The sequence below is a fragment of the Phoxinus phoxinus genome, assembly GCF_949152265.1.
Source record: "Phoxinus phoxinus genome assembly, chromosome: 13".
Classification (NCBI taxonomy): domain Eukaryota; kingdom Metazoa; phylum Chordata; class Actinopteri; order Cypriniformes; family Leuciscidae; genus Phoxinus; species Phoxinus phoxinus.
In genome coordinates this window covers 18,742,069-18,755,637 of record NC_136888.1, presented here as the reverse complement: position 1 = coordinate 18,755,637, position 13,569 = coordinate 18,742,069, and the positions used below count along the sequence as shown (strand labels likewise).

General features: G+C 39.8%; 1 protein-coding gene across 2 annotated transcripts in view; it reads right to left on the bottom strand.

Annotated features, from left to right (window-relative positions):
- The window catches only part of slc8a1b (solute carrier family 8 member 1b), a 119,845-nt gene extending 116,498 nt beyond the window's left edge, over positions 1 to 3,347 (bottom strand). For both annotated transcript variants that reach the window (XM_079633207.1, XM_079633208.1), the window contains exon 1: positions 3,247 to 3,347. The gene's annotated coding sequence lies outside the window, so the exon portion shown is untranslated. The remainder of the gene's footprint in view (positions 1 to 3,246) is intronic.
- Between the last annotated feature and the right edge of the window lie 10,222 nt (positions 3,348 to 13,569).

Genomic DNA, 13,569 nt, shown 5'->3' with positions numbered 1-13,569 from the left:
ACATTGTGCTTTTGTTAAACTATAAACTCTTGTCAAACTGTAACCTACAACTGTCACCCAACCAAACACACACACACACACACACACACACACACACACATATCCCCCCTCCCCTCCCCTCCCCACACAGACAGAATGGCAGAGAGACAGAGAGAGAGAAAATACACATTCAAACCACAATATCTGACTTCCTGTTGGTCGGAGCTAATGACTGTAAATTAGAAAGTTGTCCGGATCGAAGAGAAGAATATACGTACCGAGTTTGGTTACTGTAGGTAAAACTATAACTAAGTTATAACACACTTTATGCATCCTTTTTTAATCATAAATTTGTTTCCTCGCCACGGCCAAACCGTTCGAGATATCAAAAATCCCCTGGCAATTTATCATCTTCCATGTCTTGACTTCATGCTGACCGAGTTTCGTGGTCATCGGATGAATTCTCTAGGAGAAGTGTTTCAAATGCGAGAGCAAGCGTTCTCCAATCAACCCGTAATAGCCGACTTCCTGTTGGGCTGGCGTAAAACTTGACCCAGGGAAAGTTGTTCGGCCCGATTAAATCTATATGTGTACCGAGTTTCATATTAATTCATGCAAGCGTGTTTGATATACGGACAAGTGTTCGAATCCCATTCCAGGGGGCGCTGTCGAGCCCCCCTGCCACGCCCGGGTACCAGCTTCAGCCTGGCCCTGATGGGTTCTGACCTGTGTGCAAAATTTTAAGAGTTTTCGAGCATGTTAAGGCCCTCAAAAGTGCCAGAGATTTTGCACACAGCAGATAAATGGTTAAACTAAACTAGCCCCCCTCCTCACACACACTCACACACACAGAGGGGCAGAGGGAAAATGCTCCAAACAGTACACATTCAAACCAAAATATCTGACTTCCTGTTGGTCGGAGCTAATGACTGTAAATTAGAAAGTTGTCCGGATCGAAGAGAAGAATATACGTACCGAGTTTGGTTACTGTAGGTAAAACTAATACCCCATTTTTGACTAAAGGTGGCGCTACTGAGCCCCTTACCACGCCCGTTTCTGAAACATTGCACATGTCTATTACACAATAAATGTCAAATGCATGTTGAGTTTCATGCAATTTGAAGCATGTTAAGAGCCTCAAATGCATCCAAAAAGAATATAAAAGTTTAAAGCGTTGCCATGGCGACAGTATTAAAGATATCAATAATCCTTTCACAGGTCTACATCTGTCGTGTGTTTACATTATACAGATGAAGTTTGAAGCAAATCGGGTAAAAATAAGAGGGTGATTTCAAAGCATTTTGAAAGTGACACACTTCCTGCTGCCAGTTGGTGGCGCTATAACTTTGACTCACAATAGTCACATCCATGTGATCGGCTTCTTACAGCGAACACACTGCTGAAGTTTCATCAAGATCAATTAATGTATGAGGATGTTATAACACACTTCCTGTTTCCAATATTCGCCATAAATTCGTTTCCTCGCCACGGCCAAACCGTTCGAGATATCAAAAATCCCCTCGCAACTTTTCATCCTCAATGTCTTGAGTTCATGCACACCGAGTTTCGTGGTGATTGTTTGAATCGTCTAGGAGGAGTATTTTAAATTCCATTGCATGTGTTTTTTAAACTACGCCAAATAGCCGACTTCCTGTTGGGCTGGGGTAAAAAGTCAGAGCATGAAGGATATATGAACCGATGAGATCTATAAGTGTACCGAGTTTCATATTATTTCATGCAAGCGTGTTTGATTTATGGACCAAGTTTTCGGACCCCGTTCCAGGGGGCGCTGTCGAGCCCCCCTGCCACGCCCGGGTACCAGCTTCAGTCTGGCTCTAATGGCCGCGGGTTCTGACCCGTGTGCAAAGTTTCAAGAGTTTTTGAGCACGTTAAGGCCCCCAAAAGTGGCAAAAACCTTGAAAAAAAAATATTATAAAGAAGAATAACAAAAAACCCTTAGAAGAACAATAGGGCTCTGCGCCCTTTCAGGGCTTGGGCCCTAATTAGGTTATCGGCCTAAAGGCGCACACACATTCGTTTCGACTGTCTGATCAGCCTCACACTCTGTTCCTGTCAATCAAACACGCGATGTCAACCAATTATACTGCATGAGGGAGGGCCGAGCACGCACGCACGCACACACACACACTATATGCGGATAAACCGCTGATCGGGCGGATGGCGTGACAAAAAATAATATTTTAATTCAATTTGGGCGGGTGGCGGTTAAACCAATCAAATGAAGAAAGTTTGCCACTAAGCAAACTTGCAAGCTATGAGCCGAGCTGTCAGGAGGAGGCCTAAACGTCTCGTAGATGAGACTGACTGGGTTATTTTGTTTCGATATTAGTTATATTTTAAAACAACCAGTCATTGTAGCCTACCACTTGTGGAACATTTAAAAGAGAGGCAGATTATGGATATAACTCAGAAATGACATCGGGCAATGGCAGCGCAAGATGTTCAGAAGAACGTAAGAGTTAACTTCTACAAGCTCAAAAACATCCACATAAAAAAAGAAGGTAGGCCTAGGCCTAAGAAAAATTGTCGGAAAACTTTGCACATGAATTAGATGTGCAAGGCAAGCAGGCAATTTTTCGGGTTGTTATGGACAATAAAAAATGTGAATATTCACGTTGCACTGTTGTGCGGTGGACTTTCAGGGAGTTAAAATGTTTATTTTTTAAAGAGCCGTTTGTGAGTCAAAAGAGCCGGCTCATTTCAGTGAGCTGAGTCAAATGAGCCGGCTCACGAAAAAGAGCCGGATTGCCCATCACTAATATATATTAGCTATACAGTGTATAATATGCAGTATTCAGTAGTAAGATAATAAACGGTTCTCATTAGCGGATAGCCCGTGACTGTTATAGGGGTGAAGTAAAAAAAAAGCCTACATTAGTAAACTTAGGGATAACCTAAAAATAATCACTAATAAAGCTGTTGTGTTTTACATGGGGGGGGGGGGGGGGGGGACTCGGCCGCCATGTTACTTCATTGGACACTCACAGAATAAATAATCAGGTCTGTCTGACTGACTGCTAATGGCACCGGTAGTGACACCGCATCCACAACTTTGATCAACAACAACCAAAACAACAACCACCAACATAACCAAAAGAACAACCGCCAACATAAACCACTTCTTTACAGTTGTGCACATTCAGTAGGATAGGCTATAGCATACTCCACAGACGGTAAATAATACGAATAGGCCTATGTGAGTTGTGTCTTTTATAAACATGGATTTGAATAATTTAGCCAACTTACTTCTCGCTTCGTCAGTCAAATCCTACGCACATTCGATAATTTTACTCCAGATTCTTCGCTCATTTCTAATTGAAGACCGACGAACCTGTTCAGAGAGGCGTGCCGACCGAATCTTTAATTCAATGAGTAGGTGGTGTGTTCGACTTGAAACGGGCGCTGGGCAGACCGATCGGTGTAGGCTATGACATGCAGATATATGGTGACATGGTCGTCAAAGTACCGCGGGAGCGAATCGAAAGCATACAGAACAGTCTGCTCTCTGATCGTTCTCGCGGTACTTTGATGTCTTTGAGTAGAGTCGTTTCAACAATATACTCGAGAAGAGCTGCGAGCGAATCAATCCGATTTTCGAACAAATAGTTCAGAGTGTTTTGGGAATCGGTTCATTGAAAATACGGAAGCCCTGAAAAGCCATATCATCTGCTTTGTTTTGTTGTTTTTTACTCTCTTTTTTTTTTTACTTACACATAATGATGTAGCTAGTGAGATTAATAAAATGTAGACCTTAAAAATGTATAATTCAATTTAATTTACGTTTATTTGTATAGCGCTTTTCACAGTAGGCCTACACATAATTTCAAATCAGCTTTACATAAGTGCATGAGTCCACATTACAATTTAGAGTGTTCTGTCATCCGGTAACTGTCTAAGTTGTATTTCAGAAATGTATATTTCACAGTAAGCTAAAGGCCTAAGTAAAGTAAAAAATTATAGGCCTCAGTAAAACAAAATCACAAAATGTAGGCTAAATAGGCCTTCTGGAGTATATTACAATAGTCTGAAACATTCAAAAAAAATATGTTGCTGCTTGTCTAATTATTTGCTTAATTGAAATGATCGAATAACACAATTCTTGACCAAAGCTTCTTGTCAGAGCTTAATTTTATTGTGCAATGTAATTAAATTGGTAAATGACCAACGGTGACCAATCTCCATTTCTTCTGCAAACACCATTCAGTACATTACATAGCTATGAAAACTACATCTGCAGGGTTATCATAGTCCACCTTTTTATTATAGTATCTTTACCATTAAATTAAAATTCCATTTAGGTTGAAAAAGCATAATTTAACAAGTTCATTCATTTAGGTTAGCAAAATGCCACACCTAAAATAACTAGAAATATCACTGAACCATATAGGCCTAAGTCATGATCTTCCTTTGATGATACAGCAGGACAACAAATATGCAGAAAATGGAGCTAATAGATGTTGCCAGATGTGTCCCATATAGTATACGGATAACCTGCAAAAACATGCACCCTCATGTACTCACACTCAAAAGCACGTGTGCACACACAGCAGTTTTTGACTAAGGGGACTAAGGGACCAAGGGGCCTGCTGTCCACTCGGGAGACACTCAGACGTGAGACATGACGCAGGAGAAAAAACGGGAGAGCTTTTGTCACCTCCTGAAGAATTATCAGAAGATGCATGGTTAGGGGTCGCTTGAGGCCTATACTGCACACGCCCACACATCCATGCATCTAACTATATTTGTGTCTGAGAGAGCAAGATTTTATACTTTCATCCTACAGCACTGTATCTTAGTCTTATGACACTCTTATGTGACTCAAATCGGATGCCCTGTAGAAAGATCCGGAGTGTCCTGGAATAACACAATGACAATCTTGATAGCACCAACTGCTTTCAGCCTGGAGGCCAGCTCTTGCGTTACAGGCCTCATAAAGAGCACATGAGTTTTACTAAGGGTGACAGGACCACTGTTGGATCAGGATTTCATGACCTCACAGACAAAGACATTAGTCAGTGTTAAGATGACAGGAAAATACAAGCAAACCTGCCTGTTTATGCCCCGCTGATCACATGATTCACAAATCCATACTGACAGGATGACTAATCAAACACACACACACACATATACTGTATGCACACAGTCCAGACAGTTAAAGTTGCTTGGGGAAAAAATAGTTTTCAAAATCCTTAAAGGCACACCGCGTAACTTTTGGCCACTAGGGGCGCTAGACCTGTAACTTTCACGTCCAGCGCCCCTAGAGGCCACAAGCGCCACAGCACTGTCGCAAAAGTCAAGAAGACATCCACGATCCCTCTCGCGTTTTCTCTTTTTTGCCTCGTCAGAAGCAGTTTTAAACTTTTTCCTTGCCTCAGCCATGGCAAGTAGTCGAGCAGGCGGAAAAAATAGTAGCAAAAGCGTTAGCTCCTTGAGTATATCAGAGCTTGTGGTCACGTGACGGTCGTAAAGTGATTTGTTCTCCAGGCATTCTCCAGGTCACATGACCTGGCCAAAGACGGTGCGTCTTCTCCAAACTTACATAGGCGGTATTTCAAGAGGGCAGCCCCGCTCGGAGCATTGATGGTGTCAAGCGCTGTATATTGGCCTAAGGAATTATTTAAAATAACTCATATGCTTCAACTCTTTAGGTCCCAAAGTCCGCGGTGTGCCTTTAAAACAAGATAAACTTACTTTATAGTTAATAGTTATTTGAGTAAATTAACGAGAATCTATATTTATAGTTCAAGTTGGCTGACCAAGAACAACAAGATTAAAAGAAGATATAACATGCATAACAACAAATAAAACAAAAAATAAGAGCAACTAGCTAAGAGTAACCATAAAACAGGAGTATCAAAACAGTATCAGACTCATAAATGAGTGAAACCAACCGAAGAAAAGGATATACTAAAGAAAACAGGTGGTTTTAAAAGAGACTTGAAAGCAGACAGGGAAGGGGCCGTTCTAATCTCTAGAGTCGTGGCCCTGCCACCGCAAATGCACACTCCTCTTTACGCTTGAGTCTAGAGCGAGGAACTACCAGCTGAGCCCGGTCACAGGATCTTAGGCTTCTGGGCAGAGTGTAGGGATGAAGAACTTCAGAGAGATAGGCAGGAGCTAAGTTATGTAGAGATTTTAAAACAAAGAGTAGAATTTTAAAATCTATTCTCTGGTGAACTGGCAGCTGAGAATAGGAGATGTGATCATATTTATGACACTTATGAAGAAGTCTGGCCGCAGTGTTTTGTACTTGCTGAAGACGAGCAATTTGAGATTGAGATATGCCGCAATATTTAGAATTGCAGTAATCTAGCCGAGATGTAACAAATGCATGAACAGCCATTTCCAGAGTTTTCGGAGTGAGAAATCCTTTGATTTTAGACAAAACATGAGGTTGATAGAAGCTGGAACCGATTACGGAGGAAATATGTTCGTCAAATTTTAAAGGCTGGTCAACAAGAACCTAAGTTCCACACCCTTGAGAATTTAAAAACAGACAGACTCTCTAAATCAGGACTTATACACTGAGAAATTTAATTTGGGCCGAAAACAATAACCTCGGGCTTGTCTTCATTTAGGAAGAGGAAATTTTGGGCAAGCCATGATTTAACCTCCACTAAGCATCGCAGAAGAGATGTAATCGCTACAGGGTTGTTTCTTTTGATTGGTAAATTTGACTGTCATCCGCATTAAAATAAAATGACACACCATGTTTCCTAATGAGTATAGAGATATCGTAGAGAGAACATACAGGGAGCCAAAATAGAGACAGGTATGAAACCATTTCAGAACAGTAGCTTTTAGACCCACCCAAGACTCTAGATAATAGAGTAGGGTGGTCAATAGTATCAAAAGCAGCCGAAAGATTAAAAGAATCAGAACCATAGTATCTCCGGAAGCATGCTGAGATAAATATCCTTTAACACTCTCAGGAGGGCAGACTGTGCTGTGAGCAGACCTAAAACTAGATTGAAAAACCTCATAGATACAATTACTTGACAAAAAGTGTTGGAGTTGATTCAGCACAATTTTCTCCAATAGCTTAGAAATGAAAGGTAAAACAGAAATAGGCCGAAAACTGTTTAAAATAGAAGGATCTAGTGAATACTTTTATACATCATTTCATTTTTCCTACACCATATTTTTCAAGCTGCAATCTTACAAAATTTTGTTAGATTATTTATTAGTCAAGCTTTAAACAAAAAACTATATTGGCTAAATATTATTTGCTAAATAAAAAAATATTTTACACACACACACACACACACACACACACACACACACACACACACACACACACACACACACACACACACACACACACACGTCTTTTGAAAAAGATAACAAAATAAAAATACTGATTAATACTACAATACTAAATTAATGGAAAAAAAATCATAAATAGGCCTACAAAATAAAAAAATAGTAAACACTAAAATTAAAATGTATTGACTGTGTTAGGGCTATTGCTGTAGATGGTAAGATTAACAAATTAAAGTCTGTTTAAGCAGCATCCATTCATTAGAGGTTCAGTCATTCTAATCCTATAAACCTGGGTCCGTTTTCTTCTCATCTGTTCTGCTGCTCATTAGAAGGACCACTGGACCACAAAGATCTCAGATAGAGAAGCTGAACAGCACAGCTGATGAACAACGCGGAGAACAGACTCACAGATCAAGTTACATGTAATACCTCTGCCAGAAACCGACATTGAAAAGCAGAGAGGCTTGATTTCATAACTCACGAAAATGTCTCATTATTTATAAATGTAGTCATTGTTATGGATATCATGTAATGTTTGATGACCTTCAAATCTTTATACCACACCTGTTTTCAACCATTCATTTACATTAGGATTAAGTCTCTGAAATGATTCCTGTTAGACATCGATGAAGAATACATGATGTGAGCTGTCATGATGAAATGAGTTCAGTCTTGAGGCAATTGACACTGCGTTTAAAGTAGTAACACACTCAGCATGGAATACTAGATCCCACAATGTGCCTAGCAGTCCATTTCCAATAGCAAATGACTGATTGGACTGCCAAGACTTTAAACATTTATGAATAAAATTAGATTTTTATTTAAAAAACACACGAAATAAGAGTATTTATTAGTGACATGATAACTGGACATCACAAACTGTATTTAAAAAACATTTTTACTTTATTATTATTATTTAAACCATTTTATTTTGGACTATTACTATTGCTATTTCCATTCTGAAGACAGTGAAAAAAGATCCTAAAATCAGTTTTAGTATGTCCTTTTGAGTCCCTTCGTAGTATATATTTTATTTCATTTTTAAATAAAAAGTTCAAGAAAGAATAAGAGAGGAAAAAGAAGTGCCAAGAGAACAAAACAGGAATAAAGTGCTTCCATAAAAACACTACTTTTTTGATCTGTGCAGCCCGGCGAGAGACTGCATGACAGATTTTGAAGCTATAATTTAATAAAGTTAGATAGCGCTAGGGCAAATATTAGTTCTACTAGTCTCTCGCTGTTTCCCCCGGAGAGTGGAGGTATTGATTCCCTTCTCTAAGTGTTCATGCAGGTGTGGAACTGTATCTAATCAAAGCATTCAAGCCTTTATCCATACAACTCTCGTTTTTTAATTGTTTCTGTTAATGTCTGGTGCAAATAGCTCTGAGAAAGAATGCTGTGACCGTGAGTGCGAGCGATTCTCCTTCATTACGGCTTGATGTTTTCATCCACGTCCATGGGAACTTTGTCTTGGGACCCTGCTGCAATTACTGCAGTGCTTTGCTGCATTTTGAGCAGTGAACAAAACACATTTTGCTGCACGGGTCCAAATGGATAAAAAACAAATGATTCCTTGAGTCCCAGCGCCTTTGAGAGAGAGGGGGGGGGGGGGGTGCAATATCAATATCAAAAATACTGTCATTGCAGAGTGCAATGGCATATTTATGGAAATTTGTGCTTTCGATTTTGGTTCAGGGATCTGACTCCATTGTCGCAGGGGTAAACAAGCCATTTCCACCCTGATGAGGTCTTCAAGCTCCTGATTTTATCAGTTCCTGCCCCTCCATTCATCACCACTGCATTTCATTCTATTAGACTTTTAACCATAACGGAAGATTATGCTACTCTTGGTAATTGCTTTGTAGTTGATTGAGCTTCTAATTCGTTTGAGTCTCAACTGTTGTTCTTCATTCAGTGGCTGAATGGTAGAATCCCCTCTGACTTCTGGTCCGAGGAAAACTAAAGACACAAGGAAAATTAGATTTGGGAAAGGCAATGAGGGTGATAATGGACACGCACGCACATCTTTTTGTAAAGGGCGCATGCAGCTGTCAAAGGGTGCAGCAGATCAAGTGGTGATATTACCTGTAATGGTTTGTGATCATGTTCTTTAAAGAAGGTGTGTGTGTGTGTGTGTGTGTGTGTGTGTGTGTGTGTGTGTGTGTGTGTGTGTGTGTGTGTGTGTGTGTGTGTGTGTGTGTGTGTGTGTGTGTGTGTGTGTGTGTGTGTGTGTGTGTGTGTGTGTGTGTGTGTGTGTGTGTGTGTGTAGGAGAAAGATAAATAGAATTGTCTGGCCTCACCTCCTACACTCTCTTGGTTGAACCACTTTAACTTCTGATAGCTGGACTACTTGTCCTGTTCCACACATTCTTACCCAATTTCCCTTAGTGTAACGCACACACACACACACACACACACACACACACACACACACGTTTAGACTACACACGTAACCCATGACCACTAATGGAAACCTTCACACTGTAATGTACATTCCTGCAGAAGTCAGGAGTGATAAAGAGGCTTGATGCTCCAGGAAAGAGAGAGAGAGAGAGAGAGAGAGAGAGAGAGAGAGAGAGAGAGAGAGAGAGAGAGAGAGAGAGAGAGAGAGAGAGGGAGAGAGGGATTAATCGATCTCTTTAACTGATCACGGGGAATGATGAATCTTGAGGCGGTCCTTGGAGAGACCGTGTGCTCGTCTATGGCCATTGCAGTGCTGCTGCCGGAGACAAAGAGAAAAGAAGGGAACTGCAGAAGAAAGGCAAGAAAATGAAATGTGTAGGACAGATTTATGATTTTCCAACATCAGTACTCAACACCGTCAATCAATAAACCACCCAGAAGGAAGACTGTGCAACCTACACAGCCAGAAGCAATGACAGGAAAAAACAAGCTATTCTCACACACTCACACACATTTTCCGTGGAACATTTTCTTACTCAGTCATTTTCCATTGTTTTCCAGACATATAGACGTCCTTAAAAGCAACAGTATGCATTAGATTTGCACACACGCATACCTGGGCACAGGTGGCTGTGGTGCAGATTGTCATCAGGCTGATATATCACTACACCTTTATCTACCTGCTCTTTAGCTGTTCGGGGTCATTAAACACAAATTGCCCGCAGGGAAAACCCCACCCACCGTCAGACCACATCTGACAGCACTGCGGCGCAGCAGGTGTAGAGTCAGCACATGTGCTGTGAAAAAACACACACTCTTAATCAGTATGGTCTTATTTTACAAGATTAAATATCTGAACATTTACTTGACAAAGTAGAATTGAAAAGACTTTCTTAGCCCAAAATTGTTTTTTCTTGCTTTTCTAGTCCGAAATACATTTTTACTTTCATGCAGCCAGTGAATTTATCTTGATTTAAGGATGTTTCCATATTTTTGGAATTCTTTTATAATGTGCTGGATAGATAGTGTATGGTGTGAGATTGTGTTGGAGAGCTCTTCGTTACTTCCTGCAGAGCCGAAAGCTGCGCCACCATCCATCTCCGTTCCCTGCATTCTGTCTGCGTCTGCACGGAGATATTTCTCATGATAATTAGTCATGCAGCCACACTTGCACATCGTTGGACGTCTTCCACAGCAAATGTCATCATCAGGCATGTTGTCGCTTTGCTGTCACCTCATATCAGATTCAGCAGACTAGTTTGAAAGCTGAGGCTGGGGGTGTCTCCGAGTGAGTGACGTCAGCCCTCTTGTAGACTGCGGTCCCGTGTGTCCTGCATGAGTGCGTGTGCATTGTCCAGCAGCAGGACGCTCTGTTGGCCCAGGTCCAGTGAGAAGCTGCCGGGGCTCTTCTGCTCAGAATCACCCTGATGTCAGAGATCCACGACTGCACCGCCCTCAGCTTGGATGTGGCTGCAGTCTGGGGTGGATATTCAAAACTTAATTACAAAGTTTGTTTAAAGTAGTAACATATTGCAGACTTGTAGTTCTAAAGTTTGACACTTTTATTTAGAGGACTTTAGAAAGAGGAAATTACATGATGGAGGGGAGGGAACAGGATCAGCAAATGCCACAAGCTGGTTGTGAATTTGCATCACCAAAAATGCATTATATAAATGTCCCTCATTCATTATTTAATGTCCCTCAATAAGTAGAGACATGCAGAGCCATATGAAATCTGTTTTATTTTTTTCCTTAATTCAGTTTTCTGTTTTATATTATATATATATATATATTTATATATATATATAATTAAAATATTAACCATGTATTTAAGCATATTGTGAAAATAAAAACAATTAACAAACATTCACCCATGTTTTTATCAATACAGCAGTATGAATAAAAACATGGGTAAAATTATCTGTGATTACCACTAAATTATTATTTATATGTGCTAAAATAGAGAGGGAGGCTGGGTGGGAACATATGTATATATATATATTTATACAAAATATTTGTATTATATTATAATATTATTTATAATATAAATATTTATAAAATATAAATATAATAATAAACATTTGAGGACTGTGACTGTTGTATAATAACATACATACATAAATACAGTGGCATCAGAAAGATTTTCAGAACTTTCTCTCTCTCTATTTTTCAGGTGGATAGATCAACTGAGATAAGAATCTTGTTTAAAGACAAATTCAAGGCATTCAAGTCACAACACAGAATACACAGAACAGTGGAAAGCTGTTTTCAGTGTAAACACATTCTCTTGCACATGCAGGCACTCTCTTAGTATGTTCTTTACTGTTTGTGACACAAACAATCATGCAGGCCTGAGACCCACAGGGTAAGAGGACACACATGCAGCTGGAAAATGCGTATGCTATGACTTTGCAGATGTATATTTTGCTTGCACTAAATCCAAGCGTTCCCCTATACTCTAATAATGCTGACCGTCTGCACCGCAGAGCTGGAAAAACACATTTTCTCTTTGGCATACTAATAAATGGCCATAAACCTGCACCCCCTGAGGAAGCAGAGATGACTCGATGGAAGATAGAACACAGGAAACATAAATACACTTAAATATATATACATTAATATCAAGACCCTGCACACAATAGCTTTAAATTAGTCTTAAAAGGTTCATACTGGCCACTAACCTTCAGATAAATCAGCTCTCTTTGCTCTCTAGTACTCAACAGTGCATAACGTCAGGATGAGCCATGGCTTTAGAAGGTTAAACCAATCATTGTCAGGCTTTATCATCTGATATACTGCTGTTTTCTTAGAGTAGCCTACTCTGTAAAACCCACACTCTCTCTCTCTCCAGTTCGCCTCCAGAGAATTAGTATTTATTTGATTTAGAAAAATTCTGTTCATCTAGTCTGATGGATTTTTGAACCACAACCACACAGCAAATATTTTATTTCCAGACATAGGCCTGCTATACTATTTTCACAATTAAATTAGTATAGCCTACTGTACACATGCAACCTTCTGTATGCGACACCTGGACACATATACAACAGAGCACATGGCACTGAAAAATCAGTATCCCATAATCCAATGCACTGAACTTAAAGATATACTTCACTAAAAAAATGACTCACCCTCATGTCGTTCGAAACCTGTGCATTTCTTTCTTCCATGGAACACAAACGTTGTAGTGTTTTTTTTGGACCCCATTGACTTTCACTGTGTGGATGAACATTCTTCAAAATATCTTCTTTTGTGTTCTGCAGAAAGAAAATCGTATAGATTTTGAACATGAGGGTGGGTATTGGGTAAACAATTTATCGTTGCATAATTCATACTGTTTCATATGTTGTTGTTTTTTACAAAATACACAAAACATGTTTATAGGGTAAGATGGGGAGATGACCCCACCACATTCAGTTTTTAACTTGATCATAGATGGCATAAAATCTCATCTCAACACATTTAATGAATTGCTATGCTCTTCTTAATTTTGTAATTTAATCTGAATATTAACATTTGTGAGATTTAGTTAGTCAAAACTATTTTTCTGTCCCTGGAAGAAAACTGTGATCTGTCACATTGTATTACACTGAATATCACAAGTTTTTGTTTGTAAAATTGTATCTAAATTTGAGGGAGGCATCTTCCTCCATCATACCCTACTGTTCAGTATGCATTAACAGTGCATTTAACATATCCATGGTTTTGGAATTTCCCAAGAATATTGGGAAAGTATTCTAAAATCAGCTGAAGTAAGCAGGAGTACTACGCTCTGTTCTGCAAGTATTAAGACAGATCTATTTTCATTGACTTCCTCTTCACTTATGCCTCACATCTGATCTTCCCTCCAGTGATGAAACACGCTCTGCAGTGCATGATGCCACCATCTGTCACTCATGCAGA